A 22,317-nucleotide genomic window follows, 5' to 3' on the forward strand; every position below is an offset into this window, starting at 1 on the left:
GAGTTCCTACATTCTGAACTCCCACACTTTCTATTGTTTAAAGCTCTCCCAGGCCAGGGATAAGAGCTATGAGGCATAACCCTCATCTCCATTTCATCTGCTTCACCCTAACTCTCAATGTTAGGGTTAAGAGCTCAAAATGCCCCATTCCAGTTGGCTGTAAAGCCTAACCTTGCTTGAGCCTAATTGATTGTGTATAGTGTGTGCTAATTAATTTCTTGTTTGCTGGTTTGCCCATATGTGCATAATTGTTTGAGTGTGCCTTTGTGCATTGTTTTCATCTTTGAGCATTAATTGTATATCATTTCATGATCCTTGTTCATATCTTTGTGACACTTTGTTTGTCCATTGAGGAGTCAATTGTAAGTCCATTTATTGGCAGTTGTTTCCTATGATCTGGGAGGAGTTAGGACTAAGACCATTGATTGGCATCCCATTTCCTTGGAGTCGAGTGTAAGACCATTTATTGGCAACTTGTTTCCTTTTGGCTTATTGCATTTATCCATCTTTGTTTTGTGAGACTAGTATAAGTCCATTGATTGGCATCTGGTATCCATGTTTCTTTTTGTTTTGTGAGACTAGTATAAGTCCATTGATTGGCATCTGGTATCCATGTTTCTTTTTGTTTTGTGAGACTAGTGTAAGTCCATTGATTGGCATCTGGTATCCATGTTTTTCTTTGTGAGATTGGTGTAAGTCCATTGATTGGCATCCGATATCCATTTGTATTGTTTTTTTGTTATTTGCTTGTTGCCTTTTCCAAAGGAATCACTTGGATCATCTACATATGATCTCAAGAGGTGAACATCTAAGAAGTTTTGCATCCCTTAACCTCCCACCCTTTTTGTTCTTTAAACCTCCAGGTTCATGTTAACTCAAACCAGAAAACTATTGTGCAAACATTTTCACTTCTTTTCAAACTAGAAACCTAGGCCTTAAGCCTTTGATTTTTCAAACTTCATTTTCATAATACTTCTTTTGAATTGAATTCTAATCATACTTTGACCATTTTTGTGAATAATCCTAATTGGTTAACTTCACTCATTCAATTGTTTTGTGGCTCAAGTCCACTTCTTGATAAGTTTTCATACATTAGCCATAGATCTCAATTATCTTAGTGGTTGATGTAAATCTCACCTTTTGTCCTTAGTGATTGAATTGTAAGACTTCCTTGCTTATTATAGGGCATGGTCCTTCACTAGCAAGTTGAAGATTTTCTCACATGGTGGACTTGTGGTTGTATAGGTTGAGTTTTCTCCCGTGGATAACGAAAGACCTCAGTGCTTTTGTTTAAAATGAATTCACCCATGTTTTGGAAATCTTTTAGCCGAACTACGAGGTTTTGATCCTGTAAAGGTACGTAGGCAATGGTTATCCATCCAAACACAAAAATAATAAAAATTGTATATTCTTCTTCTCATCCTCCCAATCAATGTTTGCACAATAAATGTTTCATAAACAATATCTTTTGCAACAATTTGTGAAAAGGGTTCCCTAGGAGTACCTAGGATGCTTTGGGTGCCTAACACCTTCCCTTTGCATAATTACCCCCTTACCCAGATCTCTGACCTTTCATTAGTTTTCTATGTGTAAAACTTCTTAGGCTTTTGTTCGCTTTTTAGCCATTCCTTTGGATAAATAAAAGTGCGGTGGCGACTCTATCTTTGTATGCTTTGTTTTTGATTTAGTCAATAAATCATAAAGTGATGAATACACCGCTACAACTACCTACAAAAGTAACAAACTATACATTGACATATTTTTTTTGTATTTTGGTTAGTAAATAATGAGAAAAAAGTATGATACAATCAAAAATGTGCTTGGTGATCTTTCCCAATGCAAACCCAGTGAATGAGGGGTAAGAAGGATGCCAAGGTGTGATCCCAGTGCTAATGCATATGTTGAGATAGCATGAGGGATCTTAGGGTCAAAATTGGGTTCTTACAGCTGCCCCTATTTAAGGACATTCTAACTGAGGAGGTGAAGGTTAAAATCTTTGTATCCACTCAGTTTAATGGACATAAATAACAACATATAGAAACAAATTTTGGTCCCTAAGAGGCCTCATGATGCATATGATATGAATGTTAAAAAGAATCTTTGTGGGGAAAATGTTGCCACAAAGGAAAAGAATTCGGAGAGACTGAAAGTCCACAGGAGCATAATGCATTCCAAAAGGAAAGCTCACTGGGAAGACAGAGACTCAGGGGATAAAAGGTTGCGCGTAGGCCAGGCTACAACTTGAAAAAACTGCTGGAGACACAAGAGAATTCCATGAAAATAAATCAATGGAAGGACTCGGTGGGGGATAAAGAAGAAATCTGCAGGAGGAACGGGTAGATCAGAGCAAAACTGAAATACTCGAACCGAATAGGGGAATGACGACTTCACAGAGGAAATATGCACTCAAACTCAAATGGGGAAGCATGAACTTCGACACAGGAGTACTAGAAATGTATTATCCATTATCGGTTACTGGGTAGGAGGATAACATAATCTAACAGAGAGACATCCGTTATCGGTTAGGGTAAACATATCAAGGATGAGTCGCTGAGGAATAGGAGGCGTATTCGTTACTGGATACCGGGTAAGAACAAACTGCTGAGGAAAATATCAAATAAGATTTACAACTACCGGTTACTGGGTAGAAGACCAAAAGAAAGAGAATATTTGTCACTGGTTAAAGTGAACATATCAAGGATAAACTCTAGGGAAGCATATCTGTTATCGGTTAAGATGAACATATCAAGGATAGACTATCGGAGAAAAGTAGGAATTATATCTATCAGTTACTGGATAGAATACCGTAGAGAGAATATCTGTCACCGGTTAGGATGAACATATCAAGGATAAACTCAGCAGAGGAAAGGAGAATTTACAACTATCGATTACTGGGCAGAAGATGAACATATCAAGGATATACTCAAAGGAAGAATATCCGTCATCAGTTATGATGAACATATCAAGGATAAACTTCCTGGGGAAACATAGAACGAATTCGTTGGGGAAAGATAAGAGGAAGCAGATTGCTATTACCGGGTATTGGGTAAAAGTAAAGTACTCACAAATCAAAGAGAATATTACTAGCTACTGGGTAATAGACTTTCGGGGGACCAAAAGTATCCATTTAGGTAAGAGCTAGAAAGAAACGGTCAAACAAAGACTCGACCCGATAAGAATACAACTCAAGGGGAGTGGTTCCATCCAGACAATCAACTAGGGAGGATGCTGAAATAATAATTGTCCACGAGGAAATAACTCAGTGGGGAAAGAGAAAGGTCGAATTATTTCTACTTAACGGGCAGACACTCTACAATTGAGGGAGGACATACGCACCAAAAGTTGACAAGACTTCATAGATCTTTTACAAAAGTTGAAAAATGGTAATTTACATGGAAAGGGGCTACATTGAATACAATGATCACTAATCCTTCTACCAACTTTAATATCCACTGCGCTCTTGGCTTCGGTTGAGGATGAATCTGAGTCGACTGACTTGCTTAAAATTGCTATCAAGCCTGGAGAGCAGTTACTTCGCATAATCCCTATTTTTTGCATAGATTTCCCCAAGGTGAGGTACTCGATCTATCGGGATAAATTTTATGTTTTATGTCTCTAATTTTTGCATGGATCGCCCTTTCGGGTTTTCAATCCACCGAGACACTCCTTTTTGCCTAAGCCGCCCTTTCGGGTTTTCAACTTAGCGAGCTGATCTTTTCTTTTTAGGCGAAATATTTCTTGACTGCATCCGATTTCACAGGACGAGTGAACTCTTCACCATCCATAGTTGTAAGAATCAAAGCACCGCCTGAAAAGGCTCTCTTCACAACATATGGGTCTTAATAATTAGGAGTTCATTTGCCCATAGCATCAGGTTTGAAAGATATAAACTTCTTGAGCACAAGGTCACCTTCTCTAAACACACGAGGCCTGACCTTCTTATCAAATGCTTTCTTCATTCTCTTCTGGTACAACTGAGCATGACATATGGCAGTCAACCTCTTTTCTTCAATCAAATTCAGTTGATCATACCTGGTCTGACACCATTCAGCTTCTGTCAACTTAGCTTCCATCAAGACATGCAATGATGGGATCTCAACCTCTACCGCGAGCACAACTTCCATACCATAAACAAGTGAGAAAGGGGATGCCCCTGTTGAAGTGCGGATGGGTGTATGGTACCCATGCAAGGAAAATAGGAGCATCTCATGCTAATCCTTATATGTCATAATGATTTTCTGAATGATCTTCTTAATGTTCTTATTCGCAGTTTCAACAACCCCATTCATCTTAGGTCTGCAGGGAGAAGAATTATGATGGGCAATCTTGAAATCTTTGGAAAGAGCTTCCACCATATTATTATTCAAGTTCGATCCATTATCAATAATGATCTTACTTGGCACACCATACCGGAATATAATTTGATTCTTGATAAACCTCACAACAACTTGCTTGGTTACATTTGTATATGATGTCGCTTCAACCCACTTTGTGAAGTAGTCAATAGCCACCAGAATGAAACAATGTCCATTCGAAGCTTTGGGCTCAATCAGGCCAATCATATCAATTCCCCACATGGAGAAGGGCCATGGAGAGGAAATGACATTCAATAGTGTAGGAGGAACATGGATCTTATCTGCTTATATTTGGCACTTGTGGCATTTCTTTTTACAAACTTGCAACAATCAGATTCCATTGTCAGCCAATAGTAACTTGCTCTCAACATCTTCTTGGCCATAACATGTCCATTGGAATGAGTACCAAAGGAACCTTCATGGACTTCATTCATCAACAGGTCTGCTTCTTGCCTATCCACGTATCTCAGCAAAACCATATCGAAGTTTCTTTTGTACAACACATCATCATTCAGGTAGAAATTTCCATCTAATCTCCTCAAAGTCTTCTTATCTTTCAAAGATTCCCTATATAGGTAAATCTGATTTTGGAGGAAATACTTGATATCAAAGTACCATGGCTTTTCATCTTGGGCTTCTTCAACAGCAAAGACATGAGCTGGCCTATCAAGGCGCATACAGTCAGATTAGGAACTTCATTCCAAAACTTCACCATAATCATCGAAGCCAATGTTGTAAGAGCATTTGTCATCCGGTTATCATCTCGAAGGATATGATGAAACTCAACTTTTATAAAGAAAGTTGAAATCCTCCTCACATAATCTCTATATGGTATCAAACCGGGTTGATTCGTCTCCCATTCACCTTTGATCTGATTCACAACCAAAGCTGAATCTCTATAGATGTCAAGATATTTGATTTTTAGATCAATGGCCTCTTCAAGCCCCATAATGTAGGATTCATACTCATCCATATTGTTTGTACATTTGAAAGTTAACCTAGCTGTAAATGAAAAATGAGTGCCTTCAGGAGTAATAATCACTGCCCCAACGCCATTACCATATTGATTAACAGCTCCATCAACGGGAACCAAGTTTTGGCCCTTCTTCAAGCAATGGTTCATCACAATCTTTCATCTTCAATTATAAGATCTCTTCATCAGGAAAATCATACTACTCTGACTGGTAATCTTCAATCGGTTGGTGAGCCAAATGGTCAGCCAAGACACTATCCTTGATATCTTTCTGAGATCAGTATTCAATATCATACTCTGATAACAACATCTGCCAACGGGAAATTCTCCCAGTTAAAGCAGGTTTCTCGAAAATATACTTGATTGGATCCATTTTGGATATCAACCAAGTAGTATGATTCAACATATACTGGCGCAGACACTTAGCAGCCCAAGCCGGGGAATTTCAATGATAGAATACCGAGTCCCACAGTCGGTGAATTTCTTACTGAGGTAGTAAATAGCATATTCTTTCTTTCTAGTTTCGTCTTGCTGACCAAGAACATAAAGGCTAAAGAATATTCTTTCTTTCCAGTTTCGTCTTGCTGATCAAGCACAGTCAAATACATGATCAATGGTCTTCCTTCAATAGGTGGAGACAGAATCAAAGGCTCAAGTAGATACTCTTTGATACTGTCAAAATCTTTCTGGCAATCTTCAGTCCAATCCCAAGACTGATCTTTCCAAAGAAGCTTGAATATAGGCGCACATGTGGCAGTCATATGCGATATGAATCTTAAGATATAATTCAAGCGGCCGAGAAAACCTTTGACTTGCTTCTCTATTTTGGGCATAGGAATTTCTTGTATTGCCTTGACCTTGGAGGGATCAACTTCAATACCCTTCTCGCTGACAATAAACCCAAAAAACATACCAAAATGAACACGAAAAGTACACGTATTGGGATTCAAGTGGAGCTTATACTTCCTCAAACGCTGGAATAGCTTCAAAAAATGCTCAACATGTTCTTCTTAATCACTTGATTTGGCAATCATGTCATCGACATAGACTTCGATATCTTTATGCATCATATCATGAAAAAGAGTGTTCATAGATCTTTGGTATGTTGCACCAGCATTCTTTAAACCGAAAGGCATCACTCTATAACAGAATGTTCCCTAGGGTGTAATGATTATGGTTTTCACCATATCTTCGGGTGCCATCTTGATTTGATTATAACCAGAAAATACGTCCATAAACGAAAAGACTTTGAATTTAGTTGTATTGTCTACCAACATATCAATGTGTGGCAGAGGGAAATAATCTTTCGGACTAGCTTTGTTCAAATATCTATAATCAACACACATACGGACTTTTCCATCTTTCTTCGAGACACGCACAATATTGGAGACCCACTACGGATATTCGGCGGTAACAAGAAAACCGATATCAATCTGCTTCTGCACTTCTTCTTTGATCTTTACTTCCATATTAGGATGAGTCCTTCTCAACTTTTGCTTGACCGGCGGGCATTCTGGCTTCAATGGAAATCTATGCTCCACAATCTCAGAATCCAACCCATGCATGTCTTGATAGGACCAAGCAAAGACATCTGAATATTAACGAAGAAGATCAATTAACCCCTTCCTTGTTTTGGGATACAACTGACACCCAATCTTGACTTCCTTCACATCATCTTCAGAACCCAGGTTTACTAGCGCAATCTGCTCTTCGAAAGGTTGAATGACTTTTTCCTCATGCTCAAGTACACAGGATAATTCGCCAAATACTTCTTCATCATCTTCCCCAACCTCAAACACAGGGAAATCAAAGTTTGACGAGGGAGTAGGATCATTGTATCCAATGGGTTTGGGAACCAACCAACATAATGATTTGATATTTTGATTTTACAGAAGTGAATTGTGACCAAATATTATGCAGATGGACAATTATTATTTATGTTTTTTATGATTACCATTTTCAGAAAGGCAAAAAGTAAAAATAAAACATCATAGATGTGGATGAAATACAATTGCATTTTATTAATGATAATTGAAAATACCTAACAATGTTCACTTGTCCCTTTAGGCATAGGAGAAGGATTTTTCTTAAAACATGAAAGTAAATTACTCAGAGCGGTGGACAGTAACAAGAACATCAACAACAACCCAATCGCTGCAAGTCTTGCCATGCGTCACAAAGTTGGAACAGTCTTCGTCTTAATCACCTCCAATCACGGCAGTTGAGTGTTATTCGTTACCATGGATGAACCCTCCGCTGCAGAAACTCGGTTGCTCATCCTCAGCTCTGACGTTGAATGACCCTTATTGAAATCCCAATTCGGCCCTATTCTTGTTCTCGACAACTTCTACCATACAACCCCACTGATTTGTACTACCTGCCTCAATAGCTTTCTGAACATCTTTGAAATAAGACATGGGTGCCCCAACTTTCTTCTCTTCAGCAATATACAATGCTTGGAACGGAGTTCCAACCTCCTCCTCAGCTTTAACATATGTAAAAGATGACAGATGGCTCACCAAGAGCGCTTTCTCTCCACCACCAACAACAAGCTTGCTTTTCTTCACAAATTTCAATTTCTGGTGTAGAGTAGACGTTAGAGCTCATGCTTCATGAATCCATGGCCTCCCCAATAAGAATCTATAGGCCGGGTGGATGTCCATTACTTGAAAAGTAATTTGAAAATCACTCTGACCTATCTTCACTCGAAGGTCCACTTCTCTAATGACGGTTTTGCGAGAACCATCAAACGCTTTGACAATCACGCGAATATACCTCATCGGGGCGCCTTGATAGGAAAGTATGGATAGATTGAATTCGGTAGTACATTCAAAGAAGAACTGGTATTGACCAACACATTGGACAACTCATCCTCCTTGAAATTCATTGAAATGTGTAATGCCAAATTTTTATTTTTGCCTTTCTCAAGAGGCTCTTAATCATAAAAACTCAGATTGTTACAAGAAGTAATGTTAGCCACAATATGGTGAAATTGATCCACAGTCACATCGTGCTCAACTTAGGCTTGCTCCAACACTTTTTGCAATGCTTCTTTGTGCGCTTCAGAATTCATCAACAAAGACAACACTGCAATCTTTGACGGAGTTTGAAGCAGCTGCTCCACCATATTAAACTCACTCCTCTTGATTAATCATAGTACCTCATCATCATCATTAGGCTTTAGCTTGCTGGATTCACCAGACTGACTAACTGGAGCACTAACCGGATTCACCACAGGTACATCCACCTTCTTACTGACTGCAACCTCTTCTACATCCTTTGGAAAGATTGGGCCAAATACACGACCACTACGGGTGACCGTTGCAATATCATCTATATTCACGACAGAATTTGCCGTAGGCAATGGAACCTATTGATCATTTTCCACCATGGTGTCATTATACTGGTAAGGCACAGCTTTATCGGATGTATATGGGACAGGGCTCGCTAAATGTATTACTAACGGTGATACTGATCTATTGACGATGTTGTTGTTGCTACAATCAAATTGAATTACTACCCGCTCAGGAGTCTTAAACACTGGCACAATTACATTGACATCATCTACTTCCCTTGAATGACAAACTTGAATAAGCCCTTCATCCATCAATCTCTAAATGTCCCTCTTGACAATGACACATCCTCGAGGGTTCATGCTACATATCACATAACCATCACGGTCGTGCTCACAATCACTGACCAAACAGATATCTCTATGAATTTCAACCAAATACTGTCTGATATGGAGACCATGATAAACCTTATACTCTCCAAGACAACCATCTACCGTGTTGACAAAAGAGTTACCATGGGCGGGCAATATATTAGCTTTCACATTCGGTGCACGGTCCTCAAAGGACACCATCCCACTTTATACAAGTTTTTGTACCTCGTACTTCAACGGGTACCAGTTCTCAATATCATGGTCGGGAGCTCCTTGATGAAAGGCACAACAGAGTTCAGGCTTATACCACCGTGGAAGTGGCTCGGGATATTGAGGTGGATTTCTTGGTTGAAGTAGGTTCTTAAGAATCAAAGATGGGTAGAGTTCGGCGTATGACATAGGAATAGAGTCAAAAGAGACCTTCTTCCTCTCGAAGTTTTGTTGTTGATTATTGTTGTTGTTGTAGTTGGTTCTTTGTTGTGGTTGTTGTTGACGTTGTTGTTGAATTGGAACTTATTGATTGTTGGAATTATTTGAAAACACTAGGATTGCTGAGGAAACTTGATGTTGATGCTGACGCGGTTGAGGATTTCTTATAACATGAGACCTCATCTGCCTCCCCATGGACACTGCATTGGTTTCCTCTTCCTTCTTTCTGGTAAAACCACTCCCATACTTCTTACTGGACGACACCTCTTCCTTAGACATACGTCCCTCACGGACTCCTTCCTCTAACCTAATCCCCATGTTTACCATCTCGATAAAGTCACTAGGGGCAATGGAAATCATGTGCTCGTAATAAAATGAACTCAGGGTCTTCAGAAAAATCTTTGTTATCTCCTTTTTCTTCCAATGGAGGATTAATCTGTATGGCAAGTTCTCTCCATCTTTGAGCATATTCTTTAAACATCTCCTTATCCTTCTGAGACATAGACTTCACCTGGTCTCTATCAGGCGCCATTCCACATTATTGATGACATTGAAATTCACCGTATTTTCGACTCCGATTTCGTATGCATTTTAGTAGTTTTATTGTTATTTTGTTGTGTTATTACTATGTTTCTCTTTGTTTTCAGGTTTTTACTTTAATCGGAGCTCCGATCGAGAAAAGGAGTGAAAAAGAGTTAAAAACCCTAAAATTCAGCATTTTGCACTTGTGGCTCCCACTATGGTTGGCGCCATAGACCCTGCCATGATGTGTCCTAGATTAGCCTTGTGGCGGGCGACACAAGAGGAAAAGTTTTCCCTCCCAAATTCAAACTGAAAGGCATCCTTGTCATTTCCCTTATTTTACTTTCCTATAAATAGGGACTCGAATTCACTTGTTTAAGCACCCAAACTTAGAGCAGAGGAAGATCCAAACTTAGATCAGAGGCAAACTTAGCTTTACTTAGGCATATATTCAGTATTTTAAAGTGGTAATCGCTTCACATCGAGGTGTTACAACAATTGTGTAATCAAGTTTATGATCGAGTCTGTAATCGAGTTTGGAGCACTTTGGAAGGAAGTTAATCCTGCCGCCATTTTCATTTCCGCTTCGCATTTTATTCAACCCTCCGATTGGAGCAGGTTTTTATTACTTTGTCTTTATCTATTTTATTTTTCCGCACTGTCTTTACTTTATTTATTTCTCGCACTCACTTTACTTTATTTATTTTCCCGCACTCGCTTTACTTTATTTATTTCTCGCACTCGCTTTAATTTATTTATTTCTCACACTCGCTTTACTTTATTTATTTCCCGCACTCGCTTTACTTTATTTATTACCCGCACTCGCACTACTTTCATTTATTTTCTGCACTCGCACTACATTTATTTAAATTTAAATGCACCTTTACTTTACCATGTCTAACTAAACCTATAAGGTTAGAATGTAAGGGTCGTAATTGAACCGATAATCCGTACAATTGTTCGTAGAAACACTTAAGGGCTATTTTGACTTTCAACATAAGTTTTCCCGCACCTAATTTTTGTTGGGTAAGATCGAAAGCCGTCCAACGTCTATTTAAACTTAATTGTTTTTAACTATTTCAAATACAGCGAAAGCGCTTTGTTTAGTTCATTAGGAGTTTTTAACTTGAGAAGAAAAGATATTTTAAAACTATTTTCGGACGCGTTTATAAGTTTAGAGTCTGGTTCGTGAGAACCTCTTTTGGTTAGGAAATCCAGGTTAAAATACTTTTCAACTTAGTCAAGATACTATATTTCTTAAAAATAGGTTTACTACTCTAACGCAATGCGTGCCTTTTTATAAGTGACAATAAGAGGGTTTGATTAGGGAGTACAAATCGGTTCTGAATACGCGAAAGCGACAATTCACGTTAAATTGGTTCTTTTCAAAGTAGGAAACACTGCCCATAAGTAGTTCTATTAGCAAGTACTTGGATTATTAATTGATTATGTGAATTACATTCGAACCTGTCTTTATTAATTGAACTTTATTCAACACTTTACTTTTCATTGCACACTCTAAAAATCCCTATTTTGATTATCTTAGATAAACACCATAACAATAGATAACGATAGATTGACACTTGGTCTTCTTGGATTCGACAATCTTTTATATTACTTTGACGCGTTCGTATACTTGCGAAAAGCACGCATCAAGTTTTTGGCGCCGTTGCCGGGGACCAATTTCGTCAAATTTCATACCCTGTTGTTATATCGTTTAGACTTAGGTTATTACCCGCCGGTCAATGTGAATAACTCGCATCACCGGAAGTTTAGTATACCCTCTGGCGGAACCTGAACGTTATGCTCGCGCACGTTTATTCTTTCATAGAATTAGGAGAGCTATGGCCGAAGATCAAAACCAAAGACCTCTTAAGGATTTCGCTCAACCATCCAACGAAGAACCTAGTTCTAGTATAGTAAACCCAACCATACCAGCTATTTATTTTGAACTTAAACCATCCCTGTTGCAACTAGTGCAACAGAGACAATTCGCAGGTATCGCTACCGAGAACCCAAACCAACATTTAAATATCTTTCTACAATTAGCAGATACTTTTAAAACCAATGGAGCTTCTCCTGAGGCAATCCGTTTAAGATTATTCCCTTTTTCCCTCAAAGATAAAGCCCTATCTTGGTTAGATTCCCTTCCACCCAATTCCATTACGACATGGGATAACCTTAGAAGAGTATTCCTTGCTAGATACTTTCCCCCAAGTAAGACCGCCGTTCTTCGAAACCATATAACTAGATTTACCCAGAACCAAGGAGAATCGTTGTTCGAAGCTTGGGAGAGATATAAAGAGTTGTTAAGAGCATGCCCACATCATGGTTTAGAAAATTGGTTAATCATTAAAACCTTCTATAATGGACATCATTATAACACTAAGATGACCATCGACGCTGCCGTAGGCGGTGCTCTGATGAACAAACCTTATCCTGAAGCTAGTGCCCTCATTGAAGATATGGCTCAAAACCATCAATCATGGGGAGTCGAACGAGCGACAGTTGAGAAGAAGGAAGCCCAAGGAGGAGTGCATGAACTAAGCTCTATAGACATGATGCAAGCTAAAATGGACGCATTAGCCCTCAAGGTCGAGCATATGTGCATAAACCCGAATACTATAGCCGTAGTTTCGTCGGATTGTGAGATATGTGGAACCAAAGGACACCAATCTGCAGAATGCAGTCTATTAAACGAAACCCACTCTGAGCAAGTGAACTACACCCAAGGGAACCCATATTCGAATACCTATAACCCTGGAGGGAGGAATCACCCGAACTTCCCCTATAAGAACAATAACCCTATCCAAAATAATGCACCTCCGAGACAACCTGGTTACCAAGCCCCAAGATCAAATCAACCTATGCAACCTGTGCCACCAAAGCCGAGCCTTGAGAAAATTATGGAAAATTTTATCACTGCTCAAACCCAACAAAACAAAGAGTTCATGAACCAAAACATTCATGTTAATGAACTGATTACCCAGTTAGGAACCAAGGTTGACCAAATAGTTACTCATGCTAAGATGCTTGAAACCCAGATCTCTCAGATATCTTTAAACCAAGCCCCCCAGACTACATCTGGAGGATAGTTCCCTGGACGACCTCAACAAAATCCGAGAGGACAAGCCAATGCCATTACCCTACGAAGTGGGAATGCTTATGATGAGCCACCAAACCCAAGATTGAGCGAACCCAAAACTTATGAGGAACACACCAAACCCCCGGACAAAGTAAAGGAACCAGAGGAATATGAAAACCAGGAAGGTCAAGAAAAAGTAGAAAAACCTAAAGATAAAACTTACGTACCACCCCCGCCATATAAACCACCTATACCATATCCGCAAAGACTCAAACAAACCCAGATCAATAACCAATATGAAAAATTTATTAAAGTTATAGAAAAACTTCATGTAGAAATCCCTTTCACAGAAGCCATTACCCGAATACCTTCTAATGCAAAGTTTCTCGAAGACATCCTTACCAACAAGCGTAGACTAGACGATCCAAAGCCCCTGGAATGTAATTCCATTTCCGAGAATAAATTAGCAAAGAAAGATAAAGATCCTGGAAATTTCTCCATTCCTTGTCTTTTGGGAAGTCATGTCATCGAAAAAGCTTTTCTAGACTTAGGAGCTAGTGTGAGCTTAATGCCTTTAGCAGTTTGTGAGAGGTTAAACTTAGGAGAATTACAACCTACTAAGATGTCACTTCAGTTAGCCGATAGATCTGTTAAGTATCCGATAGGCATTTTAGAAGATGTCCCTGTTAGGATAGGACAGTTATTTATCCCTACTGATTTTGTTGTCATGGACATCAAAGAGGATAATGATATACCAATCCTTCTAGGTAGACCATTCTTATCAACTACAGGAGCCATAATAGATGTCAAGAGAGGAAAATTGACCTTTGAGGTAGGTGATGAGAAAATAGAATTCATTCTTTCGAAATTTCTTATGGCACCTGTGATGGGAGACGCGTGTTATGCCTTAGATATCATTGATGAATGCGTTAGGGAATTAGAACAAGAAGAAATCATAAAAACTATTAAATTACCATCAACTCTCATATTGGAAGATGATGATTTTAGAAAACCCTACATCGATGATAACCTTTACGAATGTTTATCCCTTACCCCAGATCCTATGCCATGCCCTAAGAAACCAACCTTAGAACTTAAGGAACTGCCTAAGAACCTGAGATATGAGTTCCTCGATGAAGAGATGAACCGTCCAGTTATAGTAAGTGCTACCTTGAGCCAAGAGGAAACAAACCAACTTTTAGACGTTTTACGAAGATATCCCTCAGCCTTAGGATATAATATCTCTGACTTGAAAGGTATAAGCCCATCCGTATACATGCATCGGATTTCGCTCGAAGAAGATTCAAAACCCTCGAGAGAACATCAGAGAAGAATAAACCCTATAATGATTGATGTTGTTAAAAAAGAAGTTCTTAAGTTACTTGAGGCAGGTATAATCTACCAGATCTCGGATAGTAAGTGGGTGAGCCCTGTGCATGTAGTACCTAAAAAGGGAGGCATCACAGTCGTGCAAAACGATAAAGGCGAACATGTAGCAAAACGGTTAGAAGGAGGATGGCGGATGTGTATAGACTATCGAAAATTAAATAAAGAAACCAGGAAGGATAATTTCCCTTTACCATTTATAGACCAGATGTTGGAGCGTCTAGACAGACACTCTTACTTCTGTTATCTAGATGGATACTCTGGATTCTTCCAAATACCTATCCACCCCGAAGATCAAGAAAAACTACCTTTACATGTCCTTATGGAACTTTTGCCTACAGACGAATGCCATTCGGCCTCTATAACGCCCCAACTACTTTCCAACGCTGAATGATGTCAATCTTTGCAGATTACCTAGATGGTATCATGGAAGTGTTTATGGATGATTTCTCGGTTTGCAGATTTGACTTCTAAAATTGTCTTCCTAACCTTGAGAAAATCCTGGAGAGATGCGTGGAGGTGAACCTCGTGCTAAATTGGGAAAAATGTCATTTCATGGTGACCGAAGGAATTGTTTTAGGACATATAGTTTCCGAAAAAGGTATAGAGGTAGATAGAGCTAAAATAGAAGTTATAGAAAACCTAAAACCACCAAAAACCATCAGAGAAGTCCGAAGCTTTCTTGGACACGCTGGATTCTACCGGCGTTTTATCAAGGACTTCTCCAAAATCATTAAACCTTTAACTGGACTTTTAATGAAAGATGCTGAATTCATTTTCGATGGAAAATGTAATGACGCATTTAATCTTTTAAAACAAGCATTAGTATCTGCACCTATTATGAAACCCCCTGATTGGTCAGAACCTTTTGAGATAATGTGCGATGCTAGTGATTATCCCGTTGGAGCCGTTCTAGAACAAAGGAAAGATAAGAAATTACATGCCATTTATTATGCCAGTAGAACCCTAGACGCTGCCCAACTTAAATACACAACAACTAAAAAAGAATTACTCATTGTAGTTTTCGCTATAAACAAATTTAGATCTTATCTAGTAGGAGCAAAAATTATAGTTTACACTGATCATGCTACCATTCGTTACCTATTAAGTAAAAAAGATGCCAAGCCCAGGTTACTCCGATGGATTCTATTACTACAAGAATTTGATTTAGATATAAGAGATAAAAAAGGCACTGAAAATGTAGTAGCTGATCACCTTTCTAGGCTAGAACATCTGAAACCAGACTTAGTACCCATAAATGATGATTTCGCCTATGATAGATTGATAGCTAGACTAGACACCATTGAAGACGATAGCCCAGGCCCTCATGAGCACTTCCAAAAATCCTTAGCAGTAAGTAACGTACCATGGTATGCAGACTTTGTTAATTATCTAGCTGCTGATATCGTACCTCCTGATCTTGACTACCACCGCAAGAAGAAGTTCTTCAATGATGTGAGAAACTTTTATTGGGACGAACTGCTCCTTTTCAAAAGGGGTAAAGATGGCATTTTTTACCATTGTGTTCCGGAAGAGAAGGTAAGAAGTATCATAGAGCATTGTCATTCTGCACCCTATGGTGGACATGTGAGCACCTCTAAGACATACGCCAAGATTCTTCAAGCTGGCCTATTCTGGCCTACCATGTGGCGTGATGTCCATGCTTGCATCGTCAAATGTGATAGATGCCAACGCACTGGAAACATTTCAAGGCGTGACAAAATGCCTCAAAGAAACATTCAGGAAGTAGAACTCTTCGACGTATGGGGTATAGGTTTCATGGGACCTTTCCCACCATCCTTAGGAAACATGTATATCTTAGTAGCTGTGGACTACGTGTCTAAGTGGATTGAAGCTATAGCTGCATCCACAAACGACACTAAGGTGGTGATTAAGCTATTTAAGAACTATATATTCCCTAGATTTGGAACACCACGTTTAGTCATAAGCGATGGAGGATCACGCTTCATATCGAGGATATTTGACAAACTTTTAAGAAAATATGGAGTTAGGCATAGAGTAGCAACACCATACCACCCACAGACTAGTGGTCAAGTAGAAGTATCCAATAGGGAGATAAAACAAATCCTAGAAAAAACAGTTTCAATCTCTAGGAGAGACTGGTCTCAGAAGCTTCAAGAAGCATTATGGGCCTATAGAACCTCTTTCAAAACCCCTATAGGAACTACTCCCTACCAACTGGTCTATGGAAAATCCTGTCACTTACCTTTTGAATTAGAGCATAAGGCCTATTGGGCCATTAAAACTTTGAATTTAGACTACATGACCGCTGGTGAGAAACGTATCCTTGACATTCACAAACTAGAAGAACTTAGGCAATCTGCCTAAGAGAATGCCAAGATATACAAAGAGAGAACAAAAGTCTGGCACGACAAGAGAATAGTAAAGAAAGATTTCAATATAGGCGACCCTGTTCTCTTGTTCAACTCTAGGTTACGACTCTTCCCAAGGAAGCTACGCTCAAGATGGACTGGCCCTTTCGAAGTTTCCAAGATTCTGAGATCCGGAGCCATAGAAATCAAGAACAAAATTTGTAGTGCATTCATTGTAAATGGACAAATACTGAAGCTCTACGAAGGAGGAGACATTCCAGCAAACTACTCAAGCCACACACTGATTGATCCACCAATCCCTACTACAGGTATATAACTTCCAATCGTCAAGCTAATGACGTTAAACAAGCGCTGCGTGGGAGACAACCCATGGTTTTTATTTTTACTTTTTCGCATTTTAATTTATTTTATTTTATTTTATTTTTATCATATTTCCACCGAGACTAAATATTTGAAATGTTTGTATTTTCAGGGCCCCTTTTCTAACTTTTATAGGATGCAGGACTTCGACGATATGCATGTGGCCTATAGAGATGGCGCTCATAGAGAGCGCTACATAGCTCTTTATCAGTGCCCTATGGCGCCCACACATTATCCAGATCAGCACTGCATGGAAGCACTGGGCATTGAGCCAAGTATCCGATTTCTGAGCCACCAGCTCCACTGGGACGAGTTCGCTGACGATCTGAGTAACACCTATAGGAACTTGACATTGGAGTTCCTCAGTTCATTTGACTATGACCCTTACTCTGGACCGGATGGGTATGCTGCTTTCAGGCTCTTTGGAGTTGAGTACTCTTTCATCCAGAAAGAGTTCGGTGACCTATTGGGTTTCCAGACCACCCCTGACACTATCCCTGAGACACCTATGGGATACTTTCTGGGGAAGGAAGTGGAAAAGTTCTGGACTGACATCTCATGTGGAGGGAGCCAGGATCCTTCTACTCAGTTATCCTAGGCTATACCCTGCTTTTAGATACTTTCAGATGATACTGGCACATTCCTTCCTAGGAAAACCGGATGCTGAAACATTACTGAGTGAAGAGGAGATCTTCCTACTATTTTGTGCACCCCAGTCTCGCCCAGTAGCATGTGGGAACTTTTTGTTATGTGGCCTCAGCGGTGTTTCCAGATCGACCGAAGGAGTCATTCATGTAGGAGGGATCATCACACAGATTGTTATCGCTTTAGGTCTATCTCGCAAGCTTTTACATCTCCGGACCTACTGTGGGTACACTACGATGGATATTGACTTTTGTTTGACCAGAGGGTTGATGAGGAGAGCCTCCTTCCACCCATGTCAGTTCAGACTGCTAGTCGATAGCGAGGCGATTCATTATTTTACATCACCTGATCCTATGATGACTAGTGTGCATGATCCAGCAAACTGGAGTTATGCTCTGAAGGGTCAGGGAGAGACTATCGAGGAGCCGAGATCACCACCTATTGTTGAGTATACGCCTACACCACCTTCTCCCAGGATCACTGTATTCTCTAACAATTTATCATTGTAGACCCCAGACATCCGCACCCAGATTGCAGAGTGTCATAGAGAGATCGCAGAGCTTAGACAAGAGGTGGCTGACCTCACCTTACAGATGGGAGTATCTGATCTCACACACGCTACCGAGACCGACTGTTTATATCAGGAGATCGCAGAGCTTAGGCAAGAGATAGCCATGCTCCGTGGATCTACTCAGGAAGACGACCCCCCTACTATTTGATTTTACCATCTCATTTTATTTTGTCTCGTATATGCTTATATTTCTCATTTATCTAACTTATTTTATATCATTGCATTTGGGATATTTTCCTTAACTATGTTTAGCACATTGATATTTCTACATTTATATATTTATGTTTTATGTTTATTATATTTATGCTTTTATTATAGTTTAGTTATATTAATTGTTTATTTAATTTCTTAGTCTAATGTTTACATTTTATTTTATATTTATTTTTATAAAATTATGCAAGCCTTATGTCAATAGGAATTACAAGACAAACGTTATTCGGACCCCCCAACCAAAAAAACAACGAGAAGCCCAAGCCAAAGGACCAAAATCCGGCCCAACCAGGTTTTGCCTTGTGGCGCCCGCCATAGATGTCGTGGCGCCCGCCACAGCGTCTGCATAAGCTCGGGGCAGACTCCCTTTCTTCACCATTTTCACACCTTCAAAGCTTCAAAACCCATTTTTTCACCTTGCAAAAACGTCCTTGAACCCCACAAAAGCTCACACCTTTCTCATCCTCACACCATACAAATCATTTCCCCGATTTCCATTTTCATTTTCATCCGTCGAATTTCCTAAAAATCCAACCTTTTTACAAACCCATTTCGTCTTTTTCACCACATTGTAAGTACTACATAATGGAGTTCAATAGATTCATTCTTCGAGGAGGGAAACCGGGTGATAGGCAAGGGAAGAGTATCGAACGGTTGCAAAATCGGGAGATCCTCCCGACAAGGTATGTTGATGAAGATTGTCTTTACACTTTGGGTATCTACCATAGCATATTCTATTTATTAGATAATTTAGGTTTGCATAATATCTTTTCAAACAAAGAACCTACCTATGAGCGATTGACAATCAAATTTTTAAGTTCTTTAATCTATATTGTCAATCCTAACACTGCTAGCACAGTTGGTACTGTTCGACTTAGAATGTTTGCTGTTGAATATGAATTCAGTATCGGCGAACTAGCAGGCTTGTTAGGAATCCCTCATGGGGGCGGTGCTATTTGTGAGGCCCCTTTGGATTCTGATTGGTCAGCCGAGGTGTTTTCCTTCTGGCATAGACTGTCAAACACTTCCATAAATTCTTTTGAAGGAATTCTAGCCTCGACTATCGATAACCCGACCATCAGAGTTTTCAGATATCTGTTCGCATGTACTATTTTTGGCCGGGAGAATCCAAACAAGGTCAATGCTCCAGAGCTTTTATTTTTGCAAGGAAGCCTCACAAATAGAAAAATTAATTCGGTCCCGTTCATGCTCGCTCATATGACTTTAACTTTAAATAAAACGGGGCCGATTGTTTTCGGAGGATTGATTACGTCTATTGCTCGGGCGCTTAACCTGAACAATGAGATAGCTACCTGTAGCGGGGTATTCGTTACCATTAGAGATATTGACTAAATCCAAGGTAAACCATACAAGTCGAGTCGCCACCGCACTTCTATTTATCCAAAGGAATGGTTAGAAAGCGAACAAAAACCTAAAAGTTTTAACAAAAAACTAGTAAAAGAAACAGAGATATGGGTAAGGGGGTTGGTTATGCAATGGGAAGGTGTTAGGCACCCAAAACTTCCTAGGTACTCCTAGGGAGCCCTTTTCACACTTGTTGCAAAGGTTGTTTGTTTTGTGAGAATTTATTTGCACAAACATGATTGAAGGGATGAGAAAAGAATGTACAAGTTAATTACAATTTGTGTTTGAATGGATGAAACCTATTGCCTACGTACCATCTTATAAAAAGATTAGGATCAAAACCTCGTAGTTCGGGGTAAAAATCTCAAAACAAGTTGGTGAATTGATTGGTCCAAAAGCCTTAAGGTCTTTTGTTATCAAAGGGAGAAAACTCAACCAAACCACAAATCCACCATGTGAGGATAACTTCAACATGCTAGTGAGGGATTAACGCTATAATAAGCATGGAAGACTCATTGTCCATCACTAAGGATATAGGTGAGTATTACATCTACCACAAGGATAACTCAAAACTAATAGCTAAAGGTTATGAAAAAATTTGATTAATAAGTGGCCATTGAAACCACAAAAGTATTTGAATGGGTTGTATATATCAATGAAAAGTAATTACAAAAATGGTCAAAGTTGACTTAAAGATTCAATTCAAAATAAGTGTTATGAAAAGAAAGTTTGAAAATCAAAATCATAAGGCTTAGGTTTCTAATGTTGAAAACAAATGAAATGTTTGCACAAAGAGCTTTGGCTTGGGTTAGAGTGGAGAGAAAAAGAAGAATGGCTAAGTCCTAAGGAAAATAAAAAGGTGAGGGATTAGAAATGAAACCACACTAGGAGTTCCTCTCTTGAGATCATATTGATGATCCAAGTAGCTCCCATCCTTTGGAACAAAGCAAACACAAAGCAAATATTTCAAGCAATCAAACACAAGGTCATGCTTCTAAGAATCCCCCAATGGCTTTTGCATCTCTCTCTCTAGATGAACATGGCAATGATCCTCCAATTAAGCTCAAATGGAAACTCCTAGCACAAAAGCGCACACATCAAAAGTTCCATGAAGTAAAACAAGAATGGACAAGAGTGAGTTTAGAGATTTGGTCCTTCTAATCCATCTTCATCATTAAGATCCTTTACTCCAATTTTGCATAAGGAAAGTCCTAGAAACTAAGTCCAATTCTCCATTTCTTTCCATAGGGAAAGTCCTAGAAACTAAGTCCAATTCTTTGCATTTGGTTCACCACAATCAAAACAAAACACAAGCAAAATAATATATACACAATTACGTGCTCAAGTGAGCAAAAGGCAAATGGCATTAACATAAACATGTGCTCAAATGAGCAAAGAGAAAAGCAAATGGATAATATGTGCAAGAATAGTAAATTGCATAAAAGTGAATTGCATGAAGTAAATTGCATAAAGTAAATGTTAATTGTCAATAGTTAGTGTTAGTAGTTAGTGTGCCATAAGGCAAATTTAGCGCTATGTTAAGCAATCGTAATTGGACTTATGTAGAAGTCACAACTATCTGAGGCCGGTCAATAATAATGTAGGCAACAAACACAAGTTAGGAGTCTTGATTAGTGAACCAAGTCCCAACAACTTGCCATGCCAAAAAGGAGAAGAGAATTGATCTTGTATTGGTTTAAGTCCTTTGCATGATTTAGGAAACAACCTATCCTTAATGCAAAGCCATTCACTTGATCAATTGATCAAGATCAATTAGATTTGGATCAAGGAAGATTAAGTCTCCTTAGTCAATTCTAACTTATCAACCTTCAACTCATTGATCAAAAAGAAAAAAAGAAGAAGAAGAAGAAGGAGATGAATAAGAGAAATGGAAATGACAAAATTAAAGTGCATTAAATGAAACACCATGTACCAATCCTCATATGTTGACCAATAACATTGAAAGTCAAGGTCAAACAATCAAAAACAGAAGTGAGATGAAGATTGGAAGTTAAGAAAAGAATAACATATTTTTTGGCATTTTTAATATTTAAAATAAACTTGAATTAAAATATTAAAGAAAGGTCAAACTTCAAAATCACTTCAAATCAACCTTGAAAGGTCCAAGTGATTTATCCTAAGTTCAACAAGGTCAAACAAAGTTCGACAAAAAATTTCAGCATTTTTAAAAGTCAGAAACTATTTTTAATCAATTAAAAATGGATAAAAATAACCTAATTGAACTAAAATCTCAAATAAATCTCAAATCAATTCAAAAATTGATGAGAATATTTTTCATAGATCCATCATCATTCAAATAGGTTAGGAAAATATTTTTGTATTTTTTGAATATCAAAAACTATTTAAAATGAATTAAAAATAACCAAAAAAGAGAAAA

At 38.8% G+C, this 22,317-nt stretch overlaps 1 non-coding gene across 1 annotated transcript; it reads right to left on the reverse strand.

The window, feature by feature from the left end:
• Positions 1–12,171: 12,171 nt before the first annotated feature.
• LOC127109824 (small nucleolar RNA R71) lies at positions 12,172–12,278 on the reverse strand. The gene has a single exon (XR_007797074.1). It is a non-coding gene; the product is annotated as a small nucleolar RNA R71 (small nucleolar RNA).
• Between the last annotated feature and the right edge of the window lie 10,039 nt (positions 12,279–22,317).

Source organism: Lathyrus oleraceus, chromosome 7 (genome assembly GCF_024323335.1).
Source record: "Lathyrus oleraceus cultivar Zhongwan6 chromosome 7, CAAS_Psat_ZW6_1.0, whole genome shotgun sequence".
NCBI lineage: Eukaryota > Viridiplantae > Streptophyta > Magnoliopsida > Fabales > Fabaceae > Lathyrus > Lathyrus oleraceus.